Raw genomic sequence first — 18,001 nt, 5'->3', positions numbered from 1 at the left:
AACACCTTCAGCTTGCAGATGAGACAAGAGACCCAGAGAACTTTAGGAAACTGTACGAGATCACAGAGCAAGGTAAGTAGTAGAATCCTATCTGCTAACTAGGTTTTCTTTCAATCTATTTAAATGTTTCTTCCACAACATCATGTTGCCTCTCTCCTTACTATCAATCTCTCTAGAATTTCTAAAATTTGATTGCCTAAATTTAAAGTAAGTTAATGCAGAGAAGTCATTTTTTGAGGCATTGAACTGAGAACAAATATTAGGACCAAATTAAAACCCTTAGAAGATTAGAGCTTTAAAACTGATTATGCTGCCACCTCCCCCCTGTAGATAATTCAAAAAGAAAGTATCAGACCATAGTATAAATGTACAAAAATCGAAAAAGTTGTAATTTCCCACGATGAATGCTTTTCGTACCTTTTTTAAAAACAAAGATACAAAATTAAAAACAAAAACAAATCAAGATGCCCTGGATGTGCTGTTGCTCTAAGTATGTTCACACCTGCAGACCAGATCTACTGTCTGTGTCAAAGGAAAGAGATGCAATGTCACTGGAGCCCAGAACATAGCCTGGGTGTCATATATCAATTCATCCTGCCTATATAAACTTGTTTCAATGTCTTTCTCTAAAAATACAGCACACCAAAAGGTTTAATCACAGAGATGCTGACCAGTAAATTAAACTACATTACATATTACCTTAAAAGACTTCTTCAGCCAGTTTTCTGGGTAACTTATAAAGGGCCACATTCACATAGTTCATTCTCAGGGTGGCAGTGTAATCCAAGATGCACAATTCGGCAACTAAGGAAGATATTTCAAAGAAACTTTGATTCCTAATTGAATTTTTCAATCTCCATTAAGAAACTATTCTCAAAACTATTTCATCTTTTTTTTTAATTTTATTTTTTTTTAATTTACATCCAAATTAATTAGCAGATAGTGCAACGATTTCAGGAGTAGATTCCTTAGTTCCCCTTACCCATTTAGCCCATCCCTCCTCCCACAACCACTCCAGCCACCCTCTATTTGTTCTCCATATTTATGAGTCTCTTCTGTTTTGTCCCCCTCCCTATAAAAAATATGTTTTTTATATTATTTTTGTTTCCCTTCCCTTATGTTCATCTGTTTTGTCTCTTAGTCCTCCTATGAGTGAAGTCATGTATTTGTCTTTCTCTGACTGACTAATTTCACTTAGCATGATACCCTCCAGTTCCATCCACGTCGTTGCAAATGGCAAGTTTTCATTCTTTCTGATTACCAAGGAATACTCCATTGTATATATATACACCACATCTTCTTTATCCATTCATCTATCGATGGACATTTGGGCTGTTTCCTTACTTTGGCTATTATTGATAGTGCTGCTATAAACATTGGTGTGCATATGTCCCTTCAAAACAGCACACCTGTATCCCTTGGATAAATACCTAGCAGTGCAATTGCTAGGTCGTAGGGTAGTTCTATTTTTAATTTTTTGAGGAACCTCCATACTGTTTTCCAGAGTGGCTGCACCAGCTTGCATTCCCACCAACAATGCAAAAGAGATCCTCTTTCTCCTCATCCTCGCCAACATCTGTTGTTGCCTGAGTTGTTAATGTTAGCCATTCTGACAGGTGTGAGGTGGTATCTCATTGTGGTTTTGATTTGTTTTTCCCTGATGATGAGTGATGTTGAGCATTTTTTCGTGTTTTGGTTGGCCATCTGGATGTCTTCTTTGCAGAAGTGTCTATTCATGTCTTTTTCCCCATTTCTTCACTGGAGTATTTGTTTTTTGGGTGTTGAGTTTTGTTAAGTTCTTTATAGATTTTTTACACTAACCCTTTATCTGATATGTCGTTTGCAAATATCTCCTCCCATTCTGTCGGTTGCCTTTTGGTTTTGCTGATTGTTTCCTTCGCTGTGCAGAAGCTTTTTATTTTGATGAGGTCCCGATAGTTCACTTTGCCTTTGTTTCCCTTGCCTCTGGAGACGTGTTGAGTAAGAAGTTGCTGCAGCCAAGATCAAAGAGGTTTTTGCCTGCTTTCTCCTCGAGGATTTTGATGCCTTCCTGTCTTACATTTAGGTCTTTCATTCATTTTGAGTTTATTTTTGTGTATGGTTGTAAGAAAGTGGTCCAGGTTCATTCTTCTGCATGTTGCTGTCCAGTTTTCCCAGCACCACTTGCTGAAGAGACTGTCTTTATTCCATTGGATATTCTTTCCTGCTTTTTCAAAGATTAGTTGGCCATACATTTGTGGGTCCATTTCTGGGTTCTCTATTCCGTTCCATTGATCTGAGTGTCTGTTCTTGTGTCGGTACCAGACTGCCTTGATGATTACAGCTTTGTAGTATAGCTTGAAATCCAGGATTGTGATGCTTCCTGCTTTGGTTTTCTTTTTCAAGATTGCTTTGGCTATTCAGGGTCTTTTCTGGTTCCATACAAATGTTAGGATTATTTGTTCTAGCTCTGTGAAGAATGCTGGTGTTATTTTGATAGGGATTGCATTGAATATGTAGATTGCTTTGGGTAGTATCGACATTTTAACAATATTTGTTCTTCCTATCCAGGAGCATGGAATGTTTTTCCATATTTTGGTGTCTTCTTCAATTTCTTTCATAAGCTTTCTATAGTTTTCAGAGTATAGATTTTTCACCTCTTTGGTTAGATTTGTTCCTAGGTATTTTATGGTTTTTGGTGCAACTGTGATCGGGATGGATTCCTTGATTTCTCTTTCTGTTGCTTCATTGTTGGTGTATAGGAATGCAACTGATTTCTGTGCATTGATTTTATATCCTGCAACTTTGCTGAATTCATGAATCAGTTCTAGCAGTTTTTTGGTGGAATCTTTTGGGTTTTCCATATAGAGTATCATGTCATCTGTGAAGAGTGAAAGTTTGACCTCCTCCTGGCCAATTTGGATGCCTTTTATTTCTTTGTGTTGTCTGCAGAAGCTAAGACTTCCAATAGTATGTTGAATAACAGTGGCAAGAGTAGACATCCCTGTCTTGTTCCTGACCTTAGGGGGAAAACTCTCAGTTTTTCCCCATTGAGGATGATATTAGCATTGGGTCATTCATATATGGCTTTTATGATCTCAAGGTATGCTCCTTCTATCCCTACTTTCTTGAGGGTTTTTATCAAGAAAAGATGCTGTATTTTGTCAAATGCTTTCTCTGCATCTATTGAGAGGGTCATATGGTTCTTGTCCTTTCTTTTATTGATGTGATGAATCACATTAATTGTTTTATGGAATATTAAACCAGTCCTGCATCCCAGGTATAAATCCCACTTGGTTATGGTGAATAATTTTTTAATGTATTGTTGGATCTGGTTGGCTAATATCTTGTTGAGGTTTTTTGTTTTTTGTTTTTTGTTTTTTTTTTGTATCCATGTTCATCAGGGAAATTGGTCTGTAGTACTCCTTTTTAGTGGGGTCTCTGTCTGGTTTTGGAATCAAGATAATGCTGGCCTCATAGAAAGAATTTGGAAGTTTTCCTTCCATTTCTATTTTTTAGAACAACTTCAAGAGAATAGGTGTTAACTCTTCCTTAAATGTTTGGTAGAATTCCCCTGGAAAGCCATCTGGCCCTGGACTCTTGTTCTTTGGCAGATTTTTAATTACTAATTCGATTCCTTTACTGGTTATGGGTCTGTTCAGTTTCTTCCTATCTTCCTGTTTCAGTTTTGGTAGTGTATATGTTTCTAGGAATTTGTCCATTTCTTCCAGATTGCCTGTTTTATTGGCATATAATTGCTCATAATATTCTCTTATTATTGTTTTTATTTCCACTGTGTTGGTTGTGATTGTTTCATCTTTCTTTTATCTATTTCTCCTTACATATACCTAGCTGTCCCTGCCCCCTTTCCCCCCTAAGCTTCCCTGAGGAATTCCTATTCAGCTTTAGCTTATGTATTCATACCCTCACACCCCCATTCCTGCATGATCATTGCAGCACAAAACCCAAAAGAAGCATCCTGGCAAATATGATTATTCTTAGAAAATGAAGAGGTAAGAACCTTAGCAGAGAAGGAGTTGCCCATTTAGTTAAGCTGGAAAGGAACTGGAAACCCTCAAGCATTAATGATGTTTGTTTCATCCCACAATTGTCTTCTTTTCCTTTAGATTCACAGTGAGATGTTTGATGGTAAAGGTTGCTTTTAATGTTAATTTTTTTGTGTTGTCCCTTCAGTACCTAACACTATAGTTTCTGGGGAGCTCTTAAGTATTATTCTTAACCACTTAAGGAGGAGAGGGCCTTGAAAAAAATCCATAAATTTTACATACATTTGTCTTTGATTTTGACATTGTGCTTTTTCTAATTTGGTGAACTTGTTCCCCATACCCCGACAGGAAAGGAGGCAGGGACAAAGCATAGGCCATGGTAAACTACACCCTTGACTTTGCAGAGTGTGAATGCAAGCTTCATTAAGATGTATGTTCTGTCACTGTCAACGAGATTTTGGTTCCGGTCTTTGGTAAAGCTTTTAGTACTAAGAAACTCCTTATAATTGGCAATCAGTTGCCTTTACTAAAAATAACTTGGTAGAAATTATTCTCATTGACAGTCAGGTTGTATTGCTCTGGGTCAGGAATACAAATAGCTGAACAGAGAGGAGAAGTAGGTTCAGGGAGACTTCTACTTCAACTTATGCATTTGGGAAATTTATTTACTACTGGAAATAAAAAGCTACATTATCAATATTTTTAACTTTGAGAAAGATTTAAAAAATCATTTTGTCCTGAATTTATGGCCTGATCTTTATATAAATTGACCTCTTCATAAAGTAGATTTGTTTCTGCAAGTTTGCATATAATTTATACTTTAATAAAACAGAATCATTATTAAATGACCATTATTGCATTCTTTAAAATGGAAACATGCAGAATGTTATAAAATACAGAGATTATGTATGTGGGTTGAAAGAATTTACTATTTTTAAAGCAATATTGTGGTTAAGTCATTGATAATGTGGCAAAACTTCACTATTAAAAGTATTTATTCTCTACATGAGCAAAGAGAATTGAATTGCTAAATCAGAAGACCCCAGACCCCAGGTAGCCAGATCATCTGGGGAAAATTATGACCATTTAGTCTAATAAAATTTGCAGGACTATATTCTATAATAAACTACCCCTAGCATCTTTCCAAAACTCTGATCAGAATAAAGTATAAGAAATATTGTCCAATAAAATCATGGAAAGAAGGGCCAGTGAGGGGTGAGGGGTGACAGAAAAATGAAAAGAATCAGGTAGATATACTTCCAAAGTCTGTGCCGTTTGGTAGCTGTATGGAATCAGACTTGGTTAATTTATTTAATCTCCAAACCTCAGGACAGGATTCTTTCCCTTAAAACAATGACAAACAAGCAAACCCAGTGGCCATTCTTTGAGTGCCTACTATTTAGATATACCTCATATGTATTATTTCAGAGAAATTCTGTCAAATTTGTATTATTTATATACATATTTTTAAACTTGAATCTCAGAGAGTTAAATAATTTGCCCCAGGTGATGTAGCTAATAAGCAGCAGGTTGGGGGTTCAAATTCTGGTCTGCTTGATTCCAAAGGTTATGGTAGACACACCATTTTCCCTTTTTTAAAGGAATGAAGGAAACTCATATTTATAAACATTTTCAGAATGGAAGAGGAAGCCAAACATGTATATAGGATCATCTCTCAAAGGATGTGAGAGTAGTAACACAAACCACTGAATCTCACACCTGTGGGAACCACTTACAACTGTAAATGCAGAAATTCTGTCCTGGCAAGGGTGTTTTTTGTTTTTTTGTTTTTTGTTTTTCAAGAAGTTTCTGACCTTTTAAGAATAGGTCAGAGATAAGCTACCAGACATCTCTATCAAACAGACTCCGGTATCTTTAGCAGAAATTTTTCTCATTTGTTCCAGACACAAGCTCTTTTGGTCCTATTGTGCCAAAACAGGATTCTGAAAGTTTTCATCAATCATAGAGCATAGTATCCTAGAACCTTGGAGTGAGAAGGGCGTTTAGAAATCATCTGATTCAGTGTTCTCATTTTGTTGATTAGGACATTGGGGTTAAAAAAAATTAAGGGATTCACCTTGATTTATACACAGAGTTAATTATATGTATTTTGGCTCAAGTGGAGTAGTTATTACTAGTTATTACTACCATCAATAGCTCTTCTCCCTGATGAGCTGACAACATACTTGAGGACAGAGACTATATGTAGGCTTTGTTTCAATGCAGAACTGGACTCATGGCCCATCGATAAGTAATCTGGAATAGTGGACTTAAATAGAAGATACATAGTAGTGGATACTTCAGGTCCTCTTTTTTTATGATAAGTCAGGCTAGAAAATATACTGCTTAACAAGGATGGTTTCTGATTGTGTCAAACTATGTCAGATATGGTTACATTTTGATTTAGAAATTAAATGGTGCATACCAGAGTTCCACCTTAAGAAATCAACCACCATGACCAAGAGAAGTTATTTTGACCAGATTATGTTCTCATCCTGATAAATGTCCTGTATCTTTCCTTTCCTTTCTTTCTTTTTTGGACATCAGAACGAGTCCATAGAGTCAACCACTTCTATTTATCCAATCATAATGTTGTTGCCTATCATCTGATATCAAAAATACTTCACTCTTTGTTTCTAGCCTGTGTTCACACATAAACTACTCATGCTTCATTCTTCCCTAAGGTATATGATTGTTTCTTTGTTTGTGACTTGACTTTGATAACTTACTCCAGCCTTGCTTCATTGACTAACTAAGGGGGTGGAGGCAGCCATTGTCCCAGGTTGAGCAGTTAACAAAGCTATAATATGAAGGGAGTAATCTCCTCTATTATAACAAACTAATTCTCTAACATTTTAGTAAGGAACTTCCCAAAACATAAAGGCATGAATACAAATAGGGGTACTTTTTCATTAATTTATTTAACTAATATTTTTTGGTGCCCACAATTATTGGTGGTATGTTGGTGGAACTGATAAGAAAGTCTTGTCCAAGCTGTTCAGAGTGAAGTGAGCAAAACAGCCACTGTGGCAGAGACTTGCTAGATATTCAGCAGTTCCATTTCCATTGCCTGAAAACTCAGGAAAACTACAAATCTCAGCTCCTTTTATTCTGTTGAGTTGGGACCATATGGCTAGTTCTTGTCAATGGAACATTGACAGAAGTGATTTCTAGACCTGGGCTTAAAATATAGCTCTCTCTTTACAGTTCTTGTACATGTCATGTGGTGAATTTACATGATAGGAGGGACCTGGATCTCTGAGTCACTACCTGGAAATGAGCTTCCTAAGAGATCCACCCAACTTTTATTGGATTGTGACTTGAATTGTGAAAAAGGAACCTTGTTGTATTAAGCTACCGGAATTTGAATTTATTTTGTTACTGCAGCATAATCTACACTACACATGATTATAAAACAATAGAATTGCTTATAGTTGAACATTTCACCAGATATTTTGCTCTCACCTAGGATAGCATCTGTGTTATCCTGGGGAATTACAGGATATTTCCTGTAAGAAGTGATGTGTAAGAGGTAATTCTTTTTGTAAAATTTTTTTAATGTTTATTTTGAACTCTGCCAACAATGTAAATGAAAGCAGATCTTTCCTCGATCAAGCCTCCACATGATAATGCAGCCTGACTGATACCTTGATTTAAGCCTTCTAAGATTGAGCAGAAGACCCACCTGGGCTGTGCCCAGACCCAAGAGAAACTTCAAGATAATAAATGTGTGTTGTTTTAGGCAACTAATCTGTGGTGATTTTTTACACAGCAAAAGTAAACTAATGCAGGGGCTAAGGGAATAATTCTAGTCCAGGATTTATCTTGTATGCTCTGTCTTTTGCTGTGATGCCCACTTTCCTTTAGTTATTACTGGTTGCAGAAAGTCCATGATTTTGATTATGCATTTGTTCAAAGTAGTCTTTGGAATCTGAATCTACACTAAATTATTTCTCTGGAAGGATTTGCTTTCTTCCAGTATGTACTACTTAATGCTGATTACCTGCTTTACTTGTTAACAAAAATTGCTTTAGGGACCAGTACTCTACCTCATTAATCTTAGCCACCTATGTTGTTTCAGTCTTTTTTTTTTCTGGCATATTAGCAATATCAGTATAGCTGCTATAGTTAGAGGAAGGAGGCTTTAATCTTCTTGCCAAGGAGAATTACTTCCTATTGGGAGTCAAAGCTGAGAATAAACCCACCAGTGCACAGAATCCTGAACATTATGATGCTTCCTCAGTAAGATTTGTCACTCTTCCTCCTGGTGCTGAAATAGCTAAGGGGCATCGCCATTTAAGAAGTCCATTTCCCAGTGTAATTCCAGTCTTATCAAAAGCAGACTCATTTCACTTTCTTCTTCTGTTTTTTTTCTTCTACTTTCTCTGAGTGTTCCCTGAAGACTTCTTGAAAGCACAGAGAGGAATAAAAGAAGAAAAAAGGGGGAAAGAGAGACCATAGAAGGAAGAAAGGAGGGAGGAAGGGAAGTTCAATAAAGCTCCTACTTTGTCATCTACTGTGCTTAATATTTTCAAAAAAATAAGCCTATCTAATCTTTGTTATTGCCTCCATTTTATAGAAAAAACAAAACTAGGAAAGGTTGAACAAATTATCCAGAGTTATAATGAGATTTGTCATTCCATAGATGTTTCTACAAGTTTTCTTCAAAAGTAAGCTGTGTTTTGAATTGTTTTCACTGAATGTGATGTTCTCTTGTTGGCTTTAGTTTATTTTAGTCAATTATCACATGTGATGAGGTTATGCATGTTTCAAAAATCCTTATTAAATTCCAAGAAGGAAAATGTGTTTAAAAAATAAAAATTGACATGCACAATTATCTAATTTCTGAGAAAAAAAAGTATTTACTGTAGTACAATGTAATGAATGTGTTATCTGCCGTTAACCTAATGTTAACCAACTTTAAATGCATAATACTTCTAACATTTTCTTCCTATCTCTAGGTTAGAAGTCATTACCAGAGTATCAGACCCTTCTGTTTTGCACATATTGTCAGATGTTTACTACAAAATCCAAGCTGTTTAAAGTTGCCTCCTGTGGCTAAAGCTAAAATGCAGGAAACAAGACAATAAAGCAAAAAACAGAGGAGATGTCATGTTGCCATTAAAAGTGTGTTCCAGGAAAGCTTCAGTAAGAATATATTGTTGATATTTTTTAATGTTATATTTCCAATGAAACATCAGAGTAAAAGAAAATTCATTATGTTATAACTTAGGGAAATGAAGATGTTTTCACTGAAAAAGCTGGCTTTTCAGTTAGACACCTATTGATAGCCCAGTAATTGTCAAAGCTTCAGTGAGTGAAAGAGAAAAAATTAATCTAGACCAAGATAAGTAGCCAACACTTATCCCCTTCCTAACCCACCTAGACGAAGGAAGCAGCAAAGACCAAAGATCCCTGGTTCTTGGTTTCAAGGGAGTTTCTGGCATCCTTGGCCAGAAAAATCCTGTACCCTAACTATTGAGATGATATGTATTATAATGGCCAAGTATTCAGACTATGGACCCAGGCCTGCCAGAGCTCTAGCATAGTTTCTGCTTCTCCTACTCCTAAACATCCTGGAGGATGCTTACACATCCCAGATGCTTGGACTTCCTCAACATGGCTATTTACTTCCTCAAGCCAGCTAGAAGAATCTCACCTGAGGAAGGACCCAGCTTTCTTGAAAGGACACTTACCTGATTAAGTCAGACCCATCCAGATAATTTCCCATTTGAGGAACTCAAAATCAGCCTCTTTGAGATTTTAATTACACTGACCAACACTTTGATCTTTGCTGTATAAGGTAACCTAATTGAAGTAGTGACATCCCATAACCTTTGCCATAGTCCCTTGGTTAGACACAGGTCATAAGCCTTACTCTCAAGGAGAAGAGATTATACAGGGCATGAATTCTTTGGCACAGGAAACGTAAAATCTGTCATGGGCTCTGTCCACAACAGTCAAATTGGTTGAGGTTTATTGCTGGTTAAGAGTAATTAGAATAAGAATTCCTGTGTACTTTTATATTTGATTTGATTCAATAAATTTGATTCAATAAATTATATAGCTTATGTAATGTCTCTCCACAAACTGTGTCTGGGTAACAACATATAGGATAGGCTTGATCATTACCAATTAACCCTTTCTCATCTTTACATAGACTCAAATTAATGGAGCTCATCTATGTGCACTTATTTATTCATACATTCAAGATATATTTAACAATCCTGGAATTATTTAAGTACTGGGGGTATTACAACAAACAAAAAGATTCAAAATAATCCATGCATTTACAAACTTTATATGTTAGAGAAACAGATAGACAATAAGCAAGGTGAATTAGTAAAATATATATTATGTTTGGTAGTGGTGAGTGCTAAGGAGAGGGGTCACGGTGGGCTGAGAATTTAGGGAAGGAATCTATAAGAAGGCAACATGTGACTAAACGCCTGAAGAAATAACGGAATAAGTCACGTGGACAGTTCAGAGATGAGCATTCTAGGCAGGAAAAAAAGCAAGTGTAAGGCCCTGATATTGAAAATGTGCCTGGTAGAGTTTGGAGTGGCTACAGCAGAGTAAGCCACGGAGACACAAAGTAGGTGGAGTGACAGAGGAAATGGGACACTGGGTCAAGCCAGGTCCTATAGGTCTTTGTAAGGGTATTTGTTCTTGACTCTGAGGTGGGAACAACTGGACCATGTTGAGCAGAGGAGTGAAGTGGTCTCATTTACATTTACCAGGGTCACTGGCTGCTGTGTTGAGAATATACTGAGGGAGTCAAGAGTGAAACAGGGAGACCCCTAAGTAAACTATTATGATGAATCAGGTGAATGATGATGGTGGCTTAAACCAGCCATGGAGGTGGTGAAATGGAAGGTAAAACTGAAAGAATTTTCTGATACTTACATGTAGGTTGTAAGACAGGGTAAAGTCAAGGATGACTGCTATATCCACATCTGTCTGTATACTTATAGCTTTTCAGTTAGCCACCTAACTACTATGCATTCTATGTGAAAGAATGTATATACATATGAATATATGGTGGGGCTCCATTGGACTTACTCTAATTCAGTTGTGCTTGGTAAGATAAAGAAATCCTGTAAAATGATATTTTGAAACATATTCCTTATATATATTATTAAATACATTATACATTTACATATACACGTTATTTCATGGAGTTAAATATACACAACAATGTGTATACTGTGCTTTATGAGCAATTTAAGAGGTTTTTCAAGTATAGTTTTTGTTATATGCAGTTTTTACCTGTTAAGCTCATTTTAGAATCCTACTCCTGAGAGAGAAGTGCCTTTGCTTTAAGGCCCTTCCTTGATTCTAGTGTCTATAATTATGGTGCTCAGGACATATGACATAGGTAAGCAGCATTTCTTTGAGAATTCTGTGTTCATGGAGCTTGCTTAGCTCCCCTGTACGTGCTGCAGAGCCAAACTGACATAGGAGGAAGGCTGCTTCCCAGATCTGTCCTGACCACCGTGTTCTGTGCTGCTAATATCAGTGGGATCCGCTCAATTCTGGTGACTAGTAAATCAAAGAGGACTATTAAAATCAAAATTTTACTAAGACAATAAAACACCCTAGTTTGAAGTAACTGGTCATATTCTGACTATGCTATATATAAGTTGATAAATAATCATGTTGATAATATGCAAATGTATGCATAAATAAATATATATTTTTATGTATTCAATCTGAAGGAACACATCAGGTACCAGCTGTATGTTCTTGTTTCTAATGCCAGTCTCTCCTCACTGTGCAATCCTTGTATCCTCTGTCATCTCTCCAGGAAGTGTGGCCTTTTAGGTGCACTATAGTATAGTAGTCTACAAGGCAGAAATATTTCATTGAAAATAAAAGAACATTTGGCCTAAATGGCTTAAGTAAGAAAGGGAAATTTACTGGCTCATGTAATTGAATGGTGCAGAGGTAGGACTGACCACAAATGGATCTCATTTTACACTAGGTCTCCAGCTCTGACCTGGAGCTCTGACCTATGGCTTGTGTGGCTTTGTCCTCATATGGCTTTGTCCATAATAGAAGGAAAGGCTGCAGGTTCAAGGGCTAGACAACAACAACCATAGGAAGAAAAGTCTATATCCCTTGGGGCATTCTCATTGGATCAGCATAGGTCCCATGATTTGGACTAACTCTATTGCCAGGAGAATGTAATATACTGATTAGCTTAGGCCTGAATTTCTTGCTCATTCCTGAAATAACAGTAGCCAAGGAATTAGGATAGGTTATTGGAATTCAGCCAATTCTGGAACTATTGGAGATAGGGACAGTTCTTGCATACTATGTGGTAGAATAAAAATGGTTGATATGGTACCTGAATGCAAATAAAGCAGAAGATGTTCAGTAGATGCTTAGGACATGTGATATAGAAATTCAGATATTTTACATCTGGCTCGGCTTGTCCAAAATAGAAGGGTGTGCAATGAGTGGTACACAGGCTTATAATCCTAACATCCCTACCTTTCACTGTGTCTCTCTTCTTTGCTTCTATCCCTGTGTCCATGACACCGTCTACATCCTAAAACATATGTTTACAGCTAATTCCTTCACTACACAAAAGAATGTCTGATAATATTCATAAAGGGGAAGGGCCTGCCTGCTTTTGATAAGAGGAACCTGGGCATGTGTTCTGAGGTTTTTGCTCAGGATCCTAGTACAGGGCATAGTGTCAGTTTTACCAATAATGCTTTTGCAGTAATATGTGAGAATTTCACTGTTTTGGCAGATAGTTGGCTTTTAAGAATCTTTGCCTCTAGTATCGGTGTTCTGCTGCTGCCGTAACAACTCACCACATACTTGTTGGCTTAAAACAACACAGATTTATTATCTTATAGTTTTGTTGGTCAGAATTCCATCACTGATCCCATGGGCTACAATCAAGGTACTGAGTGGGCTGCATTTCTTGCTGGAGGCTTTAGGAGACTATCTTGTTTCCTTGCTCATTCAGGTTATGGATAGAATCCCATTCCTTGCAGTGGTGTGACTGAGGTGCTGTTTTCTTGCTGGTTATAAGCTGAAGGTGGTTTCCAGATTTTAGAGCCACCATATTACTTGCTTGGTGGCCTTCTTCCTCCAATTTTCAAAGGAAGCAACAGTAGATTGAGTCCTTGTCACAACATGTCTCTCTGACCCACTGTGGAAAGATTCTCCACTCTTAAGGGCTCATGAGATTAGTTAGGACCTACCCAGATTATCCAGGAAAATCTTGCCTTTTTGATGATTAGCTGATTAGCAATAGAAAAGATATCTGTGACTGAGCAGATAGAATTATTTAATATAATAGAATTGCGTTCTATCTACTGACTCTGAGTTAAAATGTTTACTCAACTGCTTAGGGGAAACAAATGTTCTTTGAACTGCTTGAACCCTTTGGCCAGTAGCAACTGTTTTTAAAAAGTCTGTACATCCCACTTGATATTCATGTTCACTCAAGATAATAATTAGTAATGTTTTGGGGGTGGTACCATATGTCATGTACTATTTTACATACACTCTCTGCTTGAATTCCTGCAACATCCCTGTAGGGGTATCTGCTGTTGTCAATTCAATTTTACAGACAAGGAAATAAAAACAAAGGGAATGAAGTCACTTTTCCAAGGCCATATAGCTGTGAAGCATCAGCATTGAAACCTCAGCTCACTGACAAGAATACCTGTACCCTTAACCATGAAGCTTTAAATGCTCCATGAAATTTACTCCCTTTCCAAGTGTCTATTTTACTGTTAATATGGGGGCATATGTAGATCAAATATTAGTATTGCTTTACTGACAGGAAATTGAGTAGTGTAGTTGCCCTAGTTGTATGTCTAATATTGATAATATTGTCTTTCCATTTCTTCTTTCTATGGAGTCTGTACCATGGCAGGTAATGAATTTTTATAGATTATCATAGATTATCATAGCCTATACTTCTTGATTAGTTTTTTTCCTACATGTTAGATCATGCTTTACAATGTCTCCTATTGTTGATTAGGGAAATACGGGGTTTTTTTTGTTTTGTTTTGTTTTGTTTTTTCTTTTTTTTTGTATTTTGTCTTGAAAATTAGGGAGGGTCTGAAAAATATTTAGGTTAGGAAGACATATACATTTAATATATAAGACAGGCCCTTTTATAATTAAATAAAATTAATTATCTTTACCACATGCTAGTGTTAACATTCATACAATACATTCATTCATTTGGAAACAGTCTCAAAGATGAAGATATCAAATAAAGTGACAAGAATAAAAAAACTGAGTTCATTTGATTCCTGAGATTCTTTAGGTTGGCTCTTCTAGTTTTTATTTATCTTGCAGGTCTTTTCAGCCAAAATAAGATACATTAAAATCCTATGATGCTTCTAAATATGCAGTTCCAGGAAACAGATATCAGGGCTTTGTCATATATGTGAAAAAAAGGTAATTGGGAAATAATTAGATAATTAATCTGCTAGATGGTCCTCACCCTGAGTTTCCCAGTTTAGCATCCAGGATCTCACTCCTATTCCAAGGGAGACACTAAGAACAATGCATGCCTCAGTCTAGAATAATAAGAAATAAAATCATGAAGAAATAATGAGTTGTAAGGAGAACAAGCCTTAGGAAGGAAAAGCACAAATAGAACATGCATAAAAGAGGATGTAGGAGTAATAGAACAGATAAAGTAAGAATTTAAAATAAATGTATTCTATGTTATCAGAAAGATAAAAGGGAATATGGGAAACATAAAGTAGATCAGATAATTATGAAAAAAACACCTGGAATAGTTAGATCTTGAAATAATACTGTTAACTAACTACTACTGCATAGATATGTTGAAATAAAGAATATATATACCTGACGAAAAACCAAGTAAGCTGTGTGATCAAGCTGTAGAACTCGCCTGGAAGATGACAGGCAGTGCTAAATAAGTGGAAAGAATGAGAGAAAATTGAGAGGATAGAATTAGAAGTATCAAGGGTAACTGAAAGGTCTTTCAAAAGGAGAGCAAAGAATAAATGCAGGAGATAAATTAGCAGGAGAACTAATGAATGATAACTTCTCAAAAATGGACAAAGATATGAATCCTTAAGTGGAAAGGAATCACAGAGCACAGATAGAATCGATAAGAAAATACTATATCTAGACCCAGTATAATGACAATCGAGGGCATAAAAGACAACATAATGCAAAAAATGCTAGATCTAAAATCAGCAATAAAAACCAATAGGATCCATCCATCACCAACCGGGAAATATAGAGTAAATACCATTTATAAAAGCAACAAGAATTGTGAAGTATCTAGGGATTGTCTAAAAAAGTGTATCAAAAGGTTAGTGAAAAAAATGCTGCAGTTACTATTCAGTACCTAAAATAAAAACCAAAGGATGAAACATACTATCTTCATGAAGGACATAATTTTTCATTGTTAACATATAAATTTCTTTCAGATTAATCAATAAATTCAAAGCAATTCTAACCAAAATTCCAGGAAAACGTTTTGGGAATGGTGACTTGGAAAATTACTTTAAAATTGATATAGAAGAATACACTTTTCAAATGGATAAAAAGATTTTGAAAAATAAGGATAAAATAGATAGGGGGAAACCAGTTTCCTATACTAAGACAAAATGCAAAATCCATAGTAACAAGACAATGTAGTAGTAAAATGACAAACAGACAAAAGAATCAGAATAGCGCAGAAACAAACCCACATTTAAATAAATTGGTAACTAATTGAAATGGATATACAAATTTGTGGAGGAATGAAGTGATAACTGGCTATGCTGTAGAAAAAAATTAAGTTGGTTTCCTATTCTCTATCCTAAAAAAAAGATATTTCCAAGTGCAATAATGAAGATTGTTAGTGCTCCAGAGACTGAATTGTCCAGGCACAATAACCCTGCTCATATGGACAGTCCCCCTCTCATATTCAAGGTGGAACTAACTAAAGGTAACTGGTTTGTTGCTGTTCAGTTTATGCAGTTACCTAAGCAGTCATTACTGGAACAAGCAACAAAAAATATTGAGTTAAAAATTAGATAGTGGGCACATATACTGAAATGGTGAAAATCCATAAAACTGGCAATATCAATTTCCAGTGAGAATCCAGAACTACAGGAACTCTATTAATTGCTGGTGGGAATGCAAATGGTATGGTCACTTGAGAAGACAGGCAGTATTTTATAAAGCAACATATAGTCTCACCATATGATCAAGAATTAGCAGTTATGTGCCTAGATATTGACCCAAGTGATTTGAAAACTTATATCTATATTGAAACCTGCATGTGAATGTTTATAGCTGCTTTATTTATAATAATCAGACACCAGAAACAACTAAGATGCCTTTCATAGATAGATAAAAAGATTGTGATGCATTCATAACATAGAATAGCATTCCATGATAAGAAATGAGTGAACAACAAACAATAAGGTATGAATGAATCTTAAACACATATTGCTAAATGAAAAAAACTATCTGAAAAGGCTACACACTATAATTTTAATTATATGATAATCTGGAGAAGGCAGAACTATAAAGGGGGTACAGAAGATCAGTGATTGCCAGGAGTATGGCCAAGGGAGGATATAGGGAATAGATGAAATACAGAAACTATTCTCTATGGTGTTGTAATGGATACATGGCACTACGCATTTGTCAAAACCCATGGAACTTTTACTGGATATTGGTGAAAAGTTAATGTATGCAAAGTTAAAAATCATTTAGGATATTTGGAAATCTCATAGTAGATTCATAATGTGTCAAAATAGTCTAACTATATTCCAAGTTATGAAACAACCTCACTGAGGGGTAAGGAGAAAAGGTGCTGACCTGAGTAACTATAGAATTGAGTGCAGTCTGTAAGATGAAAAAAAAGAAAGAGATACAGAAATGCATTTATAGTGGAGTAGAAAAATTAAGGAAATGGTATGTGACTGTAACCAGGTTTCTCAATGTTGGAGTGGGAATTTACATGGAAGCATGGGTAGGAGCCTAGAATGATACATGTGATAATGGATTGATAATGGATTAGAGTTGGAGACATCATTGTAAACTTATGTTTGGCTTAATATTGATACAGGCAGCTACATATAGAAATACAGATAATGGATATATAATAGTTAGTATACACACATATATTTATTTGCTTTATGTAGTGAGAAAGCCCAGAGGCAGCAACACCCCAGGAGCAATGGCACATCTAGCATCCAGATTTTCATTTCTAATACCATTCTTCAACAAGCAGAACCAGTATTTATTAGACAAGTGGCTGATTTTATGAGGAAGGATATACACAAGATGAACCTGAAACATCTTATAGTGTCAGAAACTTAGGAAGTACTCCAAAACAAACAAAACAACAAAACAAAACAAAACAAAACAAAATGAACAAAACACAAAAACAGAAGAGGAGAAAAGAAAACCCACAATCAATCATTGACGTTTGTCAAAAGGTTCAAAAGCCAACTGAAAGAGTTCCTCATGTCCAAAGCTGAAAACAATTAGAGCAAAAAGAAATAAAAAATATTGGATTATAATATAGGTATGAAATAAATATCTGACTCCATAGTAGTATAAATAAATGATGGAATAAATAAATGAGGGAGAAGAGACAAATCTATGGAGAGGAGTTCCAAATAATTTATGTAGATCCTTCACCCTGATAGAGCAGGAGCCTAACTCTCTGTTTTTTAAGTGTGACTATACATTGTGACTTTCTTCCAGGAGTATAAAGGAAGAAAACGAGTAATTTTTGAGTGGAGAAACTGAAGAAATGCCAACTTAGCCAGGTGATGAAGTAGTAAGTCTTGCTGATAGTGTATACCCTTGAAATGATGAAAATAACACCTTATTCCTGGGGTCTTAATCCCCAAAGCACATAACCCCAGTGTAATTATGAGGCAAGGCATCAGATGAATTCCATTTGAGGGACATCTACAAAGTAGCTGATCAATATTCCTCAGAACTGTCAAGGTTATCAAAAACAAGGAAAGGCTGAGAAACTGTCACGGCCAAGA

Source organism: Felis catus, chromosome B1 (assembly GCF_018350175.1).
Source record: "Felis catus isolate Fca126 chromosome B1, F.catus_Fca126_mat1.0, whole genome shotgun sequence".
Taxonomy (NCBI): domain Eukaryota; kingdom Metazoa; phylum Chordata; class Mammalia; order Carnivora; family Felidae; genus Felis; species Felis catus.
The sequence above is the reverse complement of the archived record's forward strand: the minus strand, read 5'-3'. Positions refer to the sequence as shown.